At 33.5% G+C, this 19,298-nt stretch overlaps 1 protein-coding gene across 1 annotated transcript in view; it reads left to right on the forward strand.

Moving 5' to 3' along the window:
- The first annotated feature begins 1,847 nt into the window (after window positions 1–1,847).
- The window catches only part of LOC113230478 (insulin-like growth factor-binding protein complex acid labile subunit), a 50,552-nt gene continuing 33,101 nt past the window's right edge, over window positions 1,848–19,298 (forward strand). Inside the window, exon 1 of the mRNA XM_026464423.1 lies at window positions 1,848–1,944. The gene's annotated coding sequence lies outside the window, so the exon portion shown is untranslated. The remainder of the gene's footprint in view (window positions 1,945–19,298) is intronic.

Genomic DNA, 19,298 nt, shown 5'->3' on the forward strand with positions numbered 1-19,298 from the left:
TCATATAAATATTTATTATACAAAGGATGAACAAACGACAGTATAAGATTAAAGTTTGCACAATGCTTTCACTCGCTCGCTCTCCATCTTTTTTTAACATGGTATCGACAGTTACGATTGTTTCTTCTGATAGGTATTTGGCAAAATTTGTGTGCTATATTGAGGCACATAAATTGTTAAATTTTTACATTGACATAATGAGGACGAAGTTTAAAACGATGGTGTGACCAGGTAGCTGAAAATTTGGTAACACCGGTGAATGCCGCACTCCACCTAGTAAAGTGGAATGGAAAAAAATATATATGGAATAGTTGCTCAAAGTCACGCAGGATCCTCAGCAATGAGAGGCTGAAGACAGAGGGGGACCAATAAAGGGGAGGGTCAATAAAGAAAATTTTCGTCTTCCTCTCGTTAGCTTAGAGACAATATTTCACTCGAAAGTCGTAGCCTGTGTTTATTCCAAATAAGTCTTCAATAAGAATTATTTTTTACTATTTTTTACAACTTATAGAAAAAATAAAACCAAGACCTTTTTGTTACAATTTTTTTGTCAGGATGTTTATATTATATCGTTAACTTAAAAAAACATATAGTCGAATTGAGAACGTCCTCCTTTTCTTAACGTCGGTTAGGAAAGCAGTAATACAAAATTAAATATAAATTAATAAAAGATATGAAAGTGAACATTGTTATTCACTTCTAAAGATATATTAGCTACAGTAATATTTTGTAAGAAAGTGGTAGCTATCCAACTTTAGACGTGTTACTATCTGGACTTACATCTCTACTAAAAGCTACATTACCGTAGATGAAAATTTCAAACCAGCGGGCACAGGGCATATTGTACCTATTTAGTATTTCTTTAAATTTAATTATCAATTCCCGAAGTGTCGTTTATTTTGATTGACTTTGCTGTTTCAAAAGGCACTAATTACACGATTTTATGCCTATTTAGTCACCTTAACTTCGTAATTAAAATCTGTAGTAACTACTATACCATAACATTGCAAAATGTCTAAAGCGCCACCTATAGTTTTTGTGTCGTATTAATTCAACTGATAGTTTCTTACTCTACACCACGTCTATAATATAAAGTGATGCAACGTAGCATTGCTCTACACTTAGTGTTTCCATAAAAAGTCAATAGATGACTCTACAATCACATTTCTAGAAAATATTTAATTTTATATCTTGAATACTTCCATCTTTCAGTAAGTCATGTGTACAATACTGTCTTGTGTATGTATCTTTTATACGTATTGCATAAATCTATGTTCGCTTTTAATTTTGTTGATTATGTGAAGCAACAAACGACAAAATTGATGATAAGAATTAGCAAAGAATTATTTCTCCATTGTTTCTAGTAAGTATAAATGATAATTATATACTAGACGCAATGTATAGATATGTATGTATATGTACTAGGAGCAATGGTTGTAGGTATCTGTTTTTATATTATTTTAATGCGTGGTAAGTAAGCAAATTATTTTTCAGTTACGATAATGTTGTGTGTCATACGTGTTATTCAATGTACATAGCTATTTCTATTCTTAAAAGGCTGAAGTCACGTGAATCAACACATTACCTGATTTTAGGTCAAACTGACGTTCTGACATCGAACTATAGGGGACTAAATGTAAATATTTTGCACCGTTTTTGAGACGAACAACCAACACAAGACCTGAATTGCTGCACTACAGGTACATTACTACAGAAACAGCGCACTTATACCGGTCTCATTTTAATGCATTCATTGTATGTACAGTATGAAAAGGACGGAAGAGATGAGGCTCGGTTGGCGTCACTGAGCAAACAAGGCTTACCTTCCTTGGAACAGAACCGGCGCCATTGCTCTCGAAGTATTCGGACGAACGTGACTGTGACTACTTTTCGCTTGTTTCTTTTCATCGATCGTGTTAGGACATCATTACTGCGCAGTGTAAGGTAAGGGAGACATTTTTATAAGTTCTTTAGAAGCAGTGAGTTTCTGTTTCGCGGAGTGATTGTGGCGAAAACTTCAATTTACGAGTTTGCGAGATAGGGGAGCTTTCTCGTTTATTTATGCAAAGAATTTACCAAAGGCGATGTGTGCGTATAGGTGAGACGAGGCGCGGCGCGAGCGCTACCTTCGTCGTCGCCTGCGCAGCTCTTTTTACCAATAATGTGACAATTCTAGTAATATGCACGATTATGCGCGCCAGTCAAGACTGACTTGTTTCATACTGTGTTCTTGTGATTTTGTGCCCTTTGTGTGCGTAGTGTTTAGTTTCGTGTAGATAATAAGTTTACAGTTTCTTTGTGTTGAGTACGTTTGCCATAATTATCTTCTTTGACGCATAAGTAATCTATGTAACATCATTGTCGAGATAAAGTGCCTTATATCTACTGATGAATCTGAATATAACACAGATTCTATACGACAGGTGCTACAGCATGTATTTTTTATCAAGTCATGCCTTCAAGTGGTGGAAACAAAAAGAAATAAATCTTCATCATATGCACGCCATCCGAATCATTTTCTCATCTTGTATTGCTCATATGACACAGCTAAATAGTAAATCTTGTCCTATAACATACGCATGCCTGTAGAGTAATTTATTCATAAATCTTAAGATGTCAATCAATATTAAAAAGTATGACAAATTAGAGTCATCGAATTTACCGTTACCACATCATTTTGGTCTGACTCATTTTGAATATATTGCCCAAGATTTGAAAGTGTCGTCACAACCAGCTCAGTCCACTAATAGAAACCACATGACTCCGTTATCAGAAAATGTTTTCCAAACTTTTAAATAGGATTCCAATAATCGGTACTGTAACTGAATTCTATAATGTCTTAGAAATCTATCTATTCTTTTTCACTGTTCATACACTCTCTGTCAGCTCTTAGACCAATATCTTGTACACTTTCCATAGTTTGCGTCTCTATATTAAACAGTTTTTCACATAGAAATGCTAGTTCTAAACTAGGTACAAGACTGTAAATAAAACGTAGTCACAATCAACAATTTGCCAAAATTTATGAAACATTACTGTAACGTGAATCTGACAATGAAATTGCATAAGCAATTTACGCCTTAATTACATCAACTTCCATTCGCTTAAAAAATTTGAAATCATTTTTATGTTTTTGTAACCATCGAACAATAGGTACATAGATACTGGTTTGAATGTATTAATCTATATTTATACTGTTGGGTGACTAATATGGGAATTAAATATCAAAATTTATTCATGGAATTTAAATACTCATAATTATATATTATTATAAAATTAATTTGTTTTTTAAAATGTAATAAATACATGAATGGTAAACATGACCTAAAACATACAGCCTAAGTGAGGCTCAATTTATATTTCGGCGGAACGGACTGGAAGCGAATTTTTGTGCATATGCACAATATCGTTACAAAAATTCGCTTCCATACCGATATCATAATGAACTTTATGGCCAATAGTGTAAGTACCTATTCATAATGAACTTTATGGCCAATAGTGTAAGGTACAAACTGGATACGAGTCAAGTCTTCCGCGGAATTCTCGCGCATGCTCGAGAGTGCTCGCGCATTCCGCGGAAGATTTTGGCTCTCTCTGGATCTAGTTTGTACGTTACAGTAATTGACCATAAAGTTCATTATGCTATGTACAAAATAGTAACAAATATTCGCTCCCATTCCGTTCCGCCCCAATATAAATTGAGCCTAACTCTGTTTGAGTTAAATTACAAGTAAATAAATGTTTTGTCTCTATCAGAATTAGAATATCATTTTCTAAGTGTTAATTTGATAATAAATCTACTCCTTGAGTGAAAAATTTACATCACAAAATTCAAAGTCTGCTTGCCTATGATTTAACCACATTGACACATGTCACTGCTCTCTGATCACCACTCAAGTTCTCATGTATAATAAACCTCACCTGTATTGCGAAGCAATAAAGGTTTTGTTACAAATTGTATCACCAAAACCGATTCTCTCCATGTATTACCTAATTACATATCTTCTTACATGTCATTACGAGTCTACTTGTAGCCTTTGATGCAACCACAAACGTTTTTTTTCCATACTGAATCTAAGGTTGGTATTTCAATACAACTCTATAAGTAACTGAGCTTATCTCCTAGGATGTCCTGAATTTTTAAGAGTTGTCCATTTTTACGTTTATTCTTATAATATTCTTTAGAGAGTCATTTTAGGTTTTTGATTCACTTACGGTTATTACAATGTTATGCACTACAAATGAAATATGGTGAAGATCTTACCTAATTGCACAACTAATTTATGATTGAGCACTGTTTGCAAAAACAACGTAAATAGGATAAATATAAACTTAAATAAAATAACCAAATAAAAAGTAACACAAACAAAAACTATATTAGTGGTGAAGTCTCGGGCAGTACCAAACTAAATTTGGAAATTAATTTAATTACCCGGGAAAATATAAATTTACTTAATACTTACTAAGTGGGGAAAAAATAAGTTTCCCGAATAGATTAAAATTGTTTCTCTTACCTATTTTCTTGAAAATGAAACTACTGTTTAACTATTTATATTTTTAAATAATTATTATAAATAAATAAATAATTTAAATAACTATTTTTATTTTTTGCTCTAAATCGCGTATATTTGTTTTTTTCTAAAACCTAACATTTCGGGCCTTTTACAGGTCTCACAATATGGCTAATAGCAATATGTAACATTCGTGAAATCCTAAGAACTTGTCTATTTTGTGTTTAAAAAAATGATAATGAACTCATTTTTATCGTCTATCTCCTCTATTTTAATCACTTTAAGTGTAAATAGCAATCTGTCCACAACCCTCGCTTTAAATAAACAATGATCGGCCAGTTGTTCACATTTCAATGGACAATGTGAAAAGCCTCTTGTGATTGGTGAATACTATATTTTTTATTAGAGCCTTTTGTAACTTTTCCTACTTAGCAACCTAATTAGAAACGTTCTTGGTAACATGTTCCTTATTTAAATATTTTAAGGCAGGTATTGTGGCATTTGTTTCATTAACTATTAGGTAATTGAATAGAACATCTATAATACCATACGTTTAAGCCGCGACGTGTCATAGAAATGCTGAAAGATCTTATGTATTTTTACGACGAGTCGTTACGATTGTTTTTACGTAACTATTGATTCTTAGTTACTTTTCTTCGAAAAATACACTCCACTTGAGATTATTTTCATCTCATCAGACACTGAACTAAAAATTTTAAACCTTGAATTACTCAATTGAATCGAACCAATTGAGTACATCCTCTCCACCCTCTTTATTTCCTGTTCATTCATTCCGAGCATTTTCAAAAGGTCAATCATGACATCAGAATTGAGATGCCCAGACGGAATAACAGGTTCACGGTGATTCATGGCCATACTCAAATTACTCGATTCGTAAAATTTGCAAATAATTTCGTAATGTTATTCATATTATAAAATAGCGTGCGTTTTTTTAGGGTAACGAAAGTTTACTTTTTGACAACTGACTACCTCAGTGACCCAGCAGTTAGCACTGCGCACGCTAAATAATGAAGGTCACGGCTTCTATTTCAGATAGGACCTAAATAGGCGGCAAACTTTTCAAAATTAACTTCGGCCTGTATATTCCGAGTGCTGCCGGGAAATTAAGGTCATTGCTACCTATATGTACAACAAAAATCCCTTATTTGAAATAAGGTAATTAGTGTGATTATCATACACATTGTTATTATTATTATTATTAAGCAATGCTGTACAAAACAGAAATGCAAAAACCATTTGCATTTTAACCACACAAATAGTCAACAGAAAGACGAAGGCTAACTACGACTAACTCCTATTAATAGATATATAAAGATTACATTGGATTAACCTTAATAATTTCTTGTCTACCTAGGCAACTAATATTTGCAATCTTACATCATTCCGGCTGAGGTCTGTGAGATAAAAATCAATTAGCTAATTGTGACGGTCGTAAAAAAATCATAAGGCTGTGCCTGCGCAAAAAGCAATGTTCCTCTCTTTCGAAGGGACTGTTTTAAACACATAAACTGAAGTTTTAACAATGAATAAACAATATAACCAGCTAACAGAACTGTAGATAGACAGTGCTTATCATCATCATCTCCCATTTATACGTGCCACTGCTGGGTACGGGTCTCCTCTCTGGCGAGGTTTAGTTTAGGCCATAGTCCGTTACGCTGGCCTAATGCAGGTTGCGGACTTCACACGTTTTTCGAGGGTACTGAGACTTTCTTAGACGTGCAGATTGCATCACGATGCTTTTCCTTCACCAAAAAAGGATCATGATAAATTACAAATTAATTTTCATAAATTCCAAGAAATTCAAAGGTGTAAGGCCGGATTCGAACCTGAAACAGTAGATCAAACCTAATGGTTTGATGGAACCTAATGGCTACCAAGGCTTTTTCTTATCTCACAGACGTTACTTATACATAAATCGAATATTTTCATATACAAATTCTGAGATCCTATTTGTAATATTGAAACTGCTTTAAACAAATAATCTCAGTACAGAATACTAAAAAAAATCGACCTGATTAGTCGTTCATCCCCTAGTTTGCCACCCTTAGAGGCGGAATATTTTCTTCAAATTTAAATGGGGCCACTTCTGAGTTACCCTCTTTCTAACAAAAAAAAAAGAATCATCAAAATCGGTTCACAAATGCCGTGAGTTATCGCGTAACATACATACAAAAAAAACATACAGTCTCATTGAGAACCACATCCTTTTTTTCAAATCGGTTAATTAAAGAGTTAATTTTTAGACAGCTTGCAACATTGTTTACGTAAACCGCCAAAATTTTAACAAACAATGGCTAATAAATTCCAGAACAGAGCTGCAAAGACCTACTAAAAGTATAAAAATGTTTAATCACTTAGGCTTGGAACAATGAACGCTCAATTGAGTGGAATCCCAATCCAATCGGCGTGTCCGATTCAATGCTTGGCTTAGCTCTGTCATTGGTTGCCATTATTAGTCGTGGCCTTGCATTTATATCAGTAGGTAAGTACCTACTATTGACTATACGTACATCCACAACGATTGACATGAATGTATGTTCCTATTGAAATGTATCCTGGGCACAAAATTCGATATCGGTGTTCGATCGGGTAATAACGACTATTCATACAATTGCAGAGGCACGTATTAGTTTTTGAATAACGTTACCTTTGAAGAATATTCTGAATGTTTTCAATATAAGTGTGAATTCGGCAAGGAGAGCACTGAGTGGGCATTTCTTTGATTCGTATTGAAGCTAGCAACTGCTGTTGTCTTTTTATGTTTTACGTAATAAATTGTGTTTAAATAACATGTTACCTTATTTATTTCTGCCGCCAAGCAGTAATATCAGCATTACTGTGCTCCGGTTTTGAAGGGTAAAGATGCTGGTGAAATTACATGCATATTGGACTTGTCAAGTTATGTCTTAGTGTGACGGGCGCAGTGGCAGTGCTCCTTAGATCTTTGCAATTCAAAACCCTGAGTGGCACTGCAACTGTTATGGACAGGCGTGTATCAGGCGCACGACTTGTCCGTCCCATCACTTGATATTATTAAAAAAATGTTACTTAAATAATGCACCCAGGTTTCTTATTACACATTTTTATATATTACATTACATACATTAAATAAATAAATAAAATACCGAAGTATAACCGAAAAGTGTAGAGTTTTTACGACTAACTACAAAGTAAGTTTCTTATCTTTATTCCACATACATATCTTTACGCCTGTCACCCACCGGGGTAGACAGAGACCGTAGACGTCCTGCTGCTCTCCTGACAAACTACTTTCGCCTCCTCCACCCCGATTAGTCTCTTCATACAAGCCTGTTTATTTTTGGTACTTTTTAGCGTAGTAGTAGTTTAGTAGCAGTAGAGCTCCTAGTGGTAGAGGTCGTCCAGGGAAGTAATGCCACCTTACCTATTTCTGCCGCCAGGTAATAATGTGCGTTCCGGTTTTGAAGGGTAAGGGTTCTGGTGAAATTACACGCATATGCCAATAATTTCACTTTTAAGTCAAATTATGGCTCAGACCCCTCACTTAGTATCATTAAAAAAAACCCGGTCTTTTCTAAAGACATGCCCAATCTCATTGAGGTATGTACGCCAAAGTCAACCTCTCCTCACGCCTCCGTCACATTCGCTCTATAAATTTGTGTTTTTTTATTCTATAGCTTTAAATACCTATTTTTCACTATTTGCACATAGCAATACCTAAATGAACATGGGACTTGTCAACTTATGTCTCAGAGTAACGGGCGCAGTGCCAGTTCCCCTCAGATCTATGCGATTTACAGCTCTGAATGGCACTGTACCTATTATGGACAAGAGTGTAGCTTACCATCAGGTGCACGACTTGTTCGTCCCGTCACTTAATATTATTAAAAAAATGGGGCAATGTAAACCATGTAACTTATAAATCAAAGAACGTTACATTGTATTAAAATTTATCAAAATCTAAGTACTGTAAGTGTAAATAACAAAGTTACCACAATGAAAAGCCATTTTTATTAATGTATGTCTACTATAACCCATTTTACTGTATATTAATTAACGAAAACTTTATTACATATTATCTCTGTGACACTAGAATTTTTCGTACAATATTCAATCTAATGTAAACACCTTGATCTTCACGTTTTGTCTTTTTGTATCTCTACGTAATCTTTTATAATGATATGACTTGTGCAATGTTATGATTTCTCAGAGGCATGAATATTATACGTGTGGACGCATGCATTGATGGGTTAATGATTCTAATACCATATAGTACGCTACGTTGCGCGACCTATTATAGACATTTATTTCTAACGTGAGTTTGGGTGTAATTTGTAATTGTGTGTGTGTCCATGACACCTGCGATACAGGATTTCCCTAGTGCGGGGCTATGAGTATGTGCGCGTTATTATTATTTATTATTATTATTCAATAAACCGGTATAATAATTAAATTTAGCACAACAATATTTTTGAGAGTGTAGTGATTTCATAATCATACTCGTTTGCATTTTAACAATAAATTAGATACAGGAATATTTATCCTCCTAAGATCCTGTAGCAGTAGAGCTCCTTGTGAAAGAGTTCATCCAGGGATGAGTATTGCCACCTTATCTACTTCTGCCGCCAAGCAGTAATGTAAACATTGCTGTGCTCCGGTTTTGAAGGGTAAGAGCGCTGATAAAATTACGGGCACGTGGGTCTTGTCAACTTATGTCTCAGGGTGACGGGCGCAGTGGCAATGCCCCTCAAATCTTTGCGATTTAAAGTTCTGAGTAGCACTGCAACTGTTATGGACAGGCGTCTAGCTTACCATCAGGCGCACGACTTCTTCGTCTCGTCACTTGATATTATAAAAAGAAACAGCAAACTGCAATAGGAACAGCGCTAAACACCCAATGTACATTAAAATATACTAAATATGCCAAAGCAAGTAAGCCTTCAGTTTTGTATGAAGAACGTATTTTTCTGGGTACCCTAAGGTCATATAGAATATTAATATTATTAGTGCTAAATGTGAATGCGATATTTTCATTTTAATGTATAGGTTGCTGACTATAAGGTACTGAGCGTTTATGGGAACATAGAGTAATTGTCTGTGTCGTAAGGCCTGTGTACGGGGTATACAAGGGATCTTACGACAATTGTTCTTTTTTATAACTCCCGACTTTTTTACGACTACGCTATATGTTAAGATAGATCTAAAGACACACACTCACACACACACGCAGATACATATACACACACTCCCATGGAATATAGGTTATAACTTACGTAAATTTAACATAATTTTAAAATTGTACTTTTCCTTAAGTAAATTGTTGTGTGTTACGCTGTTCACAATTTTGCTTTATGATAATAAGAGGGAACTTCATTAGATTGAATCACTCTTAAGATACAGATTTGCCTAGTTTGAGAGACATCACGTATATTTGTTTTTTTTTTTCAAACAAACCAACGTTTCAGGCCCTTTACATGTCCCACAGTAACGGCTGACTGCAATTTGTAACAATCGCGAAATCCTAAGAACTTGACAATTTTTTGTTTCAAAAATGTTAATGAACCAATTTTTTTATCGTCTATCAATTTTAGTTTATTAATATATTAAATTATTATTATATTATATTATTATAATATATAAAATATATAAAATTAATATATTATTATTATATTAATTTTAGTTTATTATATTAAACTTCTTCAATCACTTTAATCGTAAATATCAATCTGTGAACCTTCGCGTGTTAAATAAACACGTGATCTGCAAGTTGCCCACATTTCAATGGACATCGTGAAAAGCCTCTAGTGATTGGACAATAGCACATTTTTATTAGCGCCTTTTGTCACCTTCCCTACTTCGCAAACTAATTGGAAACGTTCTTGGTGACAAGTTTCTTGCTTAAATAATATATGTATACTGTGATATTTGTCTCAGTGACTATTGTGTAACTAAATAGAATATCAATAGAATGTAGGTATATATCAAGTTCGTGCATGGCGAGCTACTCTGGTCCACAATTAAGAGTCGATACTCAGCTCGAATTTAAATATTTCCCGTATTAATACGGTTTATTTTGCTTGGATCGAGCGCCAGGGACACTGGCTTTATTTCAGATTTTGTTTACAAACGAAATTAAAGCCATTTGAAAAATGTATATCATATACTATACGTGTTATATTTAGTTCAGTTGATGTAAAAAAAAATCATTGGTATAATTATTATATAAAGTGCCTATTGCATATGTGGTTTTCTTGTAAACAATCGACGTAAGTTTTTGTTTTTTTTTATCGTGAAAATTTTCAGGAGTCGTGTTTTCACACTGTATACTAATTAGTGTCATATCCTCAATTTTACTGTGTATTTTTTCGAAAGTGATTGACTCAAGACTTTCACTGTCATGTGGAATCAACCGAAGCCATTTGAGGTTGCATAGACTCTTAAACAGTGCTCAATACAGATTTTTTTTTATATGTATGTTGTATTTGTGTAATTTGTATTTGTAGAATTAAATCAATTACTGTTATTATTACTATGAATTATGTCCTTTTACATGGCCTAATAGATCAATTATTATTATTATTAAAGAAATAACCGAAAGCCCCACAAAAAACACAATCATGACGATAAAGAAGAGTTACAACAAGGTATCTTAAAACCGGGATATTACGACTTAGGAAAACGTTAATGGCGCAAAATATCCGACTACCTCCAGCCAGGACCGACGTTCTCGGAACCGCGAGGAACACGCCAGGCATTCTGCATTCTGCGGCCCTTTGCAACCCGCCGCTCCAGTAAGTCGAAGTCGTTATACAAAAACATTTATATGTATAAACACTTTTGTCTGACTTTGGGTGCACAGCAGTTAAGCACTCACGATTCGAAGTAAATACAGTACGTTTTATGTATAATTTGCTCATTCGCTCCGTAAATACATGAAAAATAATTTTTTTAGAGATTAGATAAATTGAGAAATAATCATTGACTGGAGAGGAAACGCAGTCCGTAAGTCAGTAAGAAACTTATAACTATGTAATGAAAATTATTTTTAATTAGTCCTTTAAACGTTTGTTATACTTAGAGTTCATAAAACCAACAAATAATACAAAATATAATGTCTACTTATAAATCTCGAACTTAAATATGTTATTAAACTAATATACCTGAAAGAGGTATAATTTAACTAATTAAAATGCTAACTATAAAACATTATTGTATCTACTATATTTCAAATCACATTTTTATCTTCATCCCGAAAATTTACATAGAAATCAAATACACACGAAAAGTGCTGCCACTTAACGTATTTTTGTCGGCAAGCGGTAATGCTCACATTACTGCGTTCCGGTTTTGAAAGGTAAGGATGCTAGTGTTATTACAGGCATATAGGACTTGTTAACTTATGTCACTGACGGGCGCTGTGGTAATGCCTGTGTCGCTTACCACCAGGCGCACGACTAGTTCGTCCCGTCATTTAGTATCTTAAAAAAAAAGACATACGAGGTATTCACTCTGAGATGACGCTTTGCGAATTGCGATGAACACGCAAATACTGGTTTTATATTACCTTTTTACTATATTACTCAAAACGATTCCTTAAATGCGATCAGCCGTTAAATTAGCTATTATAAATGGAGTGATGATCAAATTTGAATATTAGCCGACATTGTTCTAAGTGACGTAGAATAATCAGACATTCCAACTACATTATCACGTGACTATTCGTAAAGAATACTAGAGCTGTAGTGTGAAGACAATTAAGCTAAAACAGATGCCCGTTTCGATCAGTTACGAAAATGAGTACATTACTCTTTATTAGTCTAGTATATGTATATTTGTAAACACGATAAGGCTTATTATCTAGCAAAGCGTATTAGAGAATAACTTTGTTTCAGCAGCCAATAGACATCTCTGCGCTGTTTAGTCATAATAACGAAATTCTATTGGTTTCTGATACTTGCAAGACTCGTCACACGATATATATACATTTAAATTAGATTTAAACTTCCACGATTATCACACGTAATGATGGCGGAGTAACGACGGCATGTAGACATTTAGGTTTTATTATTTATCTTTCAGAGTAGACCTATAGTGAAGTTGTATCTATTTGACTCTAGTCTAGGTTTAAGTCCGGATTGTAATATCAAATAAGGTCATCTCCGTGCCTAGGCTACAGTACCAAACAGTGCAACCTCACTGTAAGTCTACCCTAAAATAAGGATAACAAAACCTAAATATCTACATAGCATTAACATAGAAATGCGAACCTTAATCTATATTTTATTGATATTTAGTACGGCATTTCCTGGAACAATGAAAATACACGCTTTTATAATCGGAATCATGTATCGTAATACGTTTCAAAGAAAGTTATATCAGTAATGAAATAAAAACGTATGAGTCAAATCGATGTACCTACAACTATACGATATGGTGATGTTTGAGCACAAGATTTTGCACTTCGTGAGAAAATAGCGTTAACTGCAATAAAAACCGTTGCGTTTTCATTTCGTAACTCTATATATAAATAGTTCTAGTTCAATAAATGTGATTTCATTAAAATTTATTTTAAACTAAAATCCATCAAACTATTTAAAATCGCTAAACGCTCTAAGTTCATTAAAATGTACTAAATATCAGGCCCAAGCAAGTAAACCCTCAATTTTGTATGAAAAACGCATTTTTTCTTGATATATAGTGTCTATAGTAGAGATCTACAGTCATAGTATCATTATGCAGTTTAAGCCAGAGCCTAAGGTTCTTTTGCGTACGCCATAATTTCACAAATGACTGTACGAATTGTAGTAGTTTTATTTTGTTTATTGCTTTTTATTTATTTATTTAATCTCTTTGCACAATACAAAAATGTACAAATGGCAGACTAAATGCCATAAGGCAATCTCTACCAGTTAACTATTGGGCCAAACAGAAAAAAAACAAACGTTTGGTGCTACACTTAAAACAGAAAAATAAAGAAAAAATATCATAAGCTATAATTTTATGGTTAATTTTTACTGTATAAAATAAACATAATACAGCGTAAACATGCTTAATACACTTATGTAATGAACAATATAATATAGATAATAAATATACCTAATATATATAAGTAGTAAACGTACTTTTTGTCTGTTTTATTTTACTTTTTTGTTTTTGTATTTTTTTAAATTCTTTCTATTTTGTTTTGTTTGTCTAAGTGTTATTAGTCTGTTTTTTGTATCTATACGTTGTAGTGTTGCAACATGTGTTTTTCTATTCTCATCTATTCTATTAAATATATAGCGGTCAATTTGATTGAGATATTTTCATTATTATATTACAGTTGGCGTTTACGTGATCATAGGAATAATATTGTCTGGCTCTGAATTATTTCACATAATATTATTTTGATGTACATGGGGCCTCACGAGGTTAAACTACTAAAAGTATTAATTTCTATTTAGTAACGCTTATTGCGGCTGTTATAAAGATTTAGTAGATTTTAAATTTGTAAAGTTTGTTAATCAGTCATACCATAACAGTTATGTGCTAAATTCTCATTAAGAAAATATTTTGAACCATATCTTGAATTCGTTTACAATTTCGTTACGCTAATCTACTATGAGGAATGTGGAAAAATAACGCTTACTTTGTTAATTAATAATACGTTTCAAATGTAGAAAAAAAAAACATAAAATTGGTACGTAAGCCATTCAATGTAAAAATATTTTGTGTTGGTTCATTCATAAAAACGCATCTATATATTTTTTTATATTAGAAAAGCTGTGAACAAAGAAGAAGTGATCGTAAACTTTTTGTAAAGTAATAAATATTACAGTAAATGAAAACATTGTGAGAATTGATGATTAAAAAACTCTATAAATTGTTATTACTATAAAAAATATTCCGTGTCATTTTAATTTTTTTTAGATTTTCACTCATTTATTTGGTAGGCAAAGGTTCTGTACAGCGTTTTCATATTAGTATCTTTCCTTGTTTTGATTGAAAAGGCGACAAGCACCTGTTCTTTATTTCTTTTTAATGTTTGAAATCTCAAATTCCTTAAGGTTTTTTATAGAGCAAATCTTCGAAACAGATTAAGTGCTTATATAAAAATGTAGAAGATTTTCATTCCATCTTTGGGAATATTAAGAGTAAAAAACGTAATAGTTAAATAAAGGCAGTAAATATGTTTGAGAATTTTGTTTCGCGGTATTTATTACATTGCTTTGCTTGCAAAATAAGATAAAAGTCGCAGTTTTCTGTCTAATGCTAGAGAAAACGAAATATAGTTTATATATATTCGTATATATACATATTGCATAAACATGTATCATTAATCCGCGTAATATAGGTTAAGACCGCGTAAGACGAAAGAAAATCCAGTAATTGAAATATATAGAACTAGTAAATAGATGGCTTATGTCTATGTACGTGTAGTTGCCTTGAAATTTGTTCAGTGAATCGCATCGGGAAGTGCCTATTGTAAGGAACACTAGACTGTGACTTGTATAACCTTGCAATGAAGATATCATTGTAGAGTACTTTCATAATAACAAATTGCTCAGTATTCAGTACAAAATATTACGTACCAGAGACACTATCTAACTAGGCGCTATCTAACTGTTGCAATATGCATTTACAAAATTGATGTACACTTCAAGGTAGCAAACTCAAATTGGTTATTTAAACGAAGAGCGCAAAATATTTATTATAACGGGAGAACGATTGACTATACTGTATCTTTTTTTTTATACCAAATGGGACGAACAAGTCGTGCACCTGGTGGTAAACAACACGCCTTCCATAGTACTTGCATCGCCACTCAGAGCTTTAAATCACAAAGATTTCACCCTGAGACATAAGATATAAGTCCCATGTGCCTGTAATTTCACCTGCACCCTTACCCTTCAAAACCGGAACGCAGTAATGCTCACATTACCGCGGCTGTACTTCCCTGGACGAACTCTTTCACAAGGAGCCCTACCGCTGCTAAAAAATATTATGATGATAAAACTTAGAGAAAGACTGCAAAAAGACGTTAGGTGCATTTTATGTATAGACTACCTACTTCCTTGACTCGGCTATCCGATGCGAATCTTGGCCTTCGACACCAAAAGACGCCATTTTGGTTCCGTTTTGCGTCATATTACGCCATTTGCCGACTGAAGAAATTCCCACGAATATTATTAAAATTTAGTTATCAAAAGTCTGCTGTTATATTCAATCTGTACACTAAAACAGTATTATGTTTCATGAACATTGCATTGCAATCATCTCAATACACAAGCTGTATAAGTTGCTTCATACATTTCAAATCTAGTTTTAGATAGAGGAAAGAAAATAAAGTTAATGGATTATTGAGGTCATATTATGTTTTGAATAACTTAGTGAAATAATGCATAACATTATTGATTATTGTACGCTATTAATATATTATATTATTTACCTCCACACAAGCTTTTCCTCATATTCATATAAGGTATTTTTCTGTGGAATGCGTCGTGTTTGTCGAAGAGTTTCAATGTTTAAAGTTTATTTTTATTCTTCTCGAGAGTAAAATTAATGTACTTCACGTTACACTACAAAATAAATTGATAGAAAGTAGAAAAACATAATGGGATCGATTCAAAAACCCAGAGGGATTTCCATCTGCTTAAAATGCAAAAAAAAACATGTAAAACCATTGATGACTAATAAACTAACTGCAAGTATGGAAAATCAGACAACTGTTTCAACGTGTTGATTTCAAAACGGTATTTCCTAAGTGTCGACGACTTCATATTTTAACAAGTTAAAAGTGCCTTCATTTATTTTTTGGAAAACATTTTATCTACTTAACTTAACTATGTGAGTTTAGATAATAACTAATTGAAATTTTAGATTATTTTCAGCAACGTCCTGGCGCAATTTTAACATTGAGTGCACACCTAACCCACAAGATAGTGTGAATACCAGTATACTTAAATTAGTAATGGTAAAACAATTTAGAACATGGCCCAGGCGGTTAATTTACCACGGCTCTTATCGTGGTATGTGTTATGCAAACATCGACTCGAAAAACAAGATACAGTGATCCTTCTAGCCTGTATACAACAGATAAAACTGCCTTCATATGAACATCAGTACCATGATTCTTTATTAAAAAACGGAACACAATGCTAGTCTTATAAAATATTTATACAATGGATAAGAAATTGGTAACATGGGTACGAATAACATTTGTACTTTTTTACAACACCAATAAAACTTATAGGGGCGTTTGCAATGCGTTTACGTGTACTTGATATAACCTGCAGGGGCCAGTCAGGTTTAGCTTTAGTGTCATAGAAATGAAAGTGTGACATCCTACTCAGACTCCGCCCGGTTTGCAGATTGCTCAGTCACGTAATTACAACGCAACAATCTTTATTCACCGCACGCGATTCAAAGAATTTTATACGGGTCAACACTGTCTATCCTTGTAAGATGACGTCAATGAATACTTTTAAAGGCTGCCTTCCTATCTTAGAGCACATAACCAACTTCCTATGTTCGTGTTTATCTACCAAATTATATGAAATTATGGCGTTTTATCTTTTAAAACTTCATATTAACGTTCGTCAACCATTCGTCGTCACGCCTACAAATTCAATCTCGTCAAAACATTTCTTTACACATTCAGACAGCTACTATGGTACGTTTATGGTTTCTCTCAGAATTCTCTTTTAAAAATCTTTCATCTCTTTCTTTAAAATAAGCAAGAAAGAGACGGCGATATCCCCATTCATAGTCATTACGGGCCGTGACCATACTTGCCGTCTCTTGGTAACAGTTGCGTTGGTTGCTCTACCAAACGTGGAAGGCTTGTTGTGTAGAGCTTCTTATTCAATCTAAAGTGTTTTAAAGTTGGCAGTAATATCGGTGGACTTGTGTTGTTATTTCTGTACACGTAGGTGGCAATAAGTTATAAGGTAAACATTAAGCAAGTGAGGCTGCTCGTTCTCTTGAACATTCCAGTGAAGAAAGCTTAAATTTGTGAGTACTTACATTTTGGAGTTCTAAAGTTAAAGTGGAATAATACAAGTTATTTATCAAAAGATGTCTTCAGTGACGCATTACAGAAAAGCAATACTTGAATAACAGTGAAACTTTGAAGTTATTTTGTTATATACATACATGCATTAATAATTAATAAAGAAAACGTTATCGTAACACGGTATTTACTTCAATGTTTTGTACATTTATATAAATAAAACTAAGTCCTGTACGCAGATGTTCCATTTGATATGTACGACAGTCAAAAGATAAGTCGAGTAGAGGTCAGAGTAACGGGAAAGCTTTAGGAACGGTGTAACCTCTATTGCATTTGTTGCACTTTCGAACACGCCTACATGTGTTTAAACTTATTTCTGTACAAATATATTACAAACCCTTTTTGTTCTGTTACTAATAGATATGTAGTTGTTTCCGTCTACTTGGTACTATATTTGAAATTGTATTTGGAACTTGTATTATTTTTTCACGAAATTAATACGCAATATGTAATTATTTCCGAGAGTAGAGTGCATAATAATATATGAAAAACAATCAATTCGATTGTATTACTATTCTTATTTTAACATATTTATGAAGTAAATACTAAAATTAAGCCATAACTTTGGGGTAATTTTATAAAAATTGATTTTTAAAATCGTTCTTATTCCGTTCTAAATACTTAACAACGAAAACAAAACATTATTTCAAAATGAATTTATTTAAACGAAGAGTCACAATTAGCTACCATAGATTAGACAAATTTAAATATTTAATTCAGCTTAGACGACCTCAGGGACTGGGTTGGCGCTCTCGATAGCACCAATTTTGAAAACGAACTTTCGTACTTTAGTGCCCTGGAGTTCGTTGCTCTGGCACACACAGTACATATAATGCCCTAGACTGAGACCAGGTAATTGGTATTGGTATGATTGCCTATCATTATTATTTTATCTGCTTTATCCTGCAATCACCCTTGTTGGCTATAAACAGATGGGTTGTAGCATAGGTTCCCAAACTTTGGCTCACCGCCCACTTAGGCGAAATAAAAAAATTACAATGCCCACCACCACAAAAAATAATTGAAAACATGTTTTTTAAATTAACCTAACACAAAAATTACAAAGAAAAACATTATAATATATATTTGTAATGTAGTTTATATAGATAATTCAGGTTTTCTTTTCAAATATGGTAGCACTTCCTGGACAGCATCAATGCTTGCGAATTCTTTGAATCTCCTAGGACTCTTCAGCGCCCACTATGGGCGGTAGGGACCACATTGGGAAACTATCGGTTGTAGTATCATATCCCAGTGCAGCCGAGCCTTATAAATTGTGTAGTCAGGTGTTTTCCTGACTATCGTGGTCAAGATGTCACGCCTTTTTTTAATCATCGTATACTTTCAGGCATGGTGACAGGCTTGGCTAGTTGATTTGGATAATGTTGTAGCCGGGTTCTGTATTTATCACCATAGAAGGCTATGACGTCACTAACTGTGGGCATATCATGAAGTTCGTGGATCTCCGTTATTTTTATGAACCATGGTACATTTCACATTTGTCGGAGTATATTGCTCTGCACCCTTTGGAGAACCGTTACATTAGAGATGCTAGCAGCGCCCCAGTGTTAAAAGCCATAAGACCAAACTGACTTCAGTATTGTCAATTAGTAATTTGTTCTAAATACCTAGTTTTGAATTTCTCATACATATAATTCAATTAATTAAGTGTATACAAAATGTTTCTATGAATTCTCAAGAATCTAGTATGTCATTAAAAATGTAACGTA

This window comes from Hyposmocoma kahamanoa, unplaced genomic scaffold (genome assembly GCF_003589595.1).
Source record: "Hyposmocoma kahamanoa isolate Upper Pololo Valley unplaced genomic scaffold, ASM358959v1 63, whole genome shotgun sequence".
In the NCBI taxonomy this organism is placed as follows: domain Eukaryota; kingdom Metazoa; phylum Arthropoda; class Insecta; order Lepidoptera; family Cosmopterigidae; genus Hyposmocoma; species Hyposmocoma kahamanoa.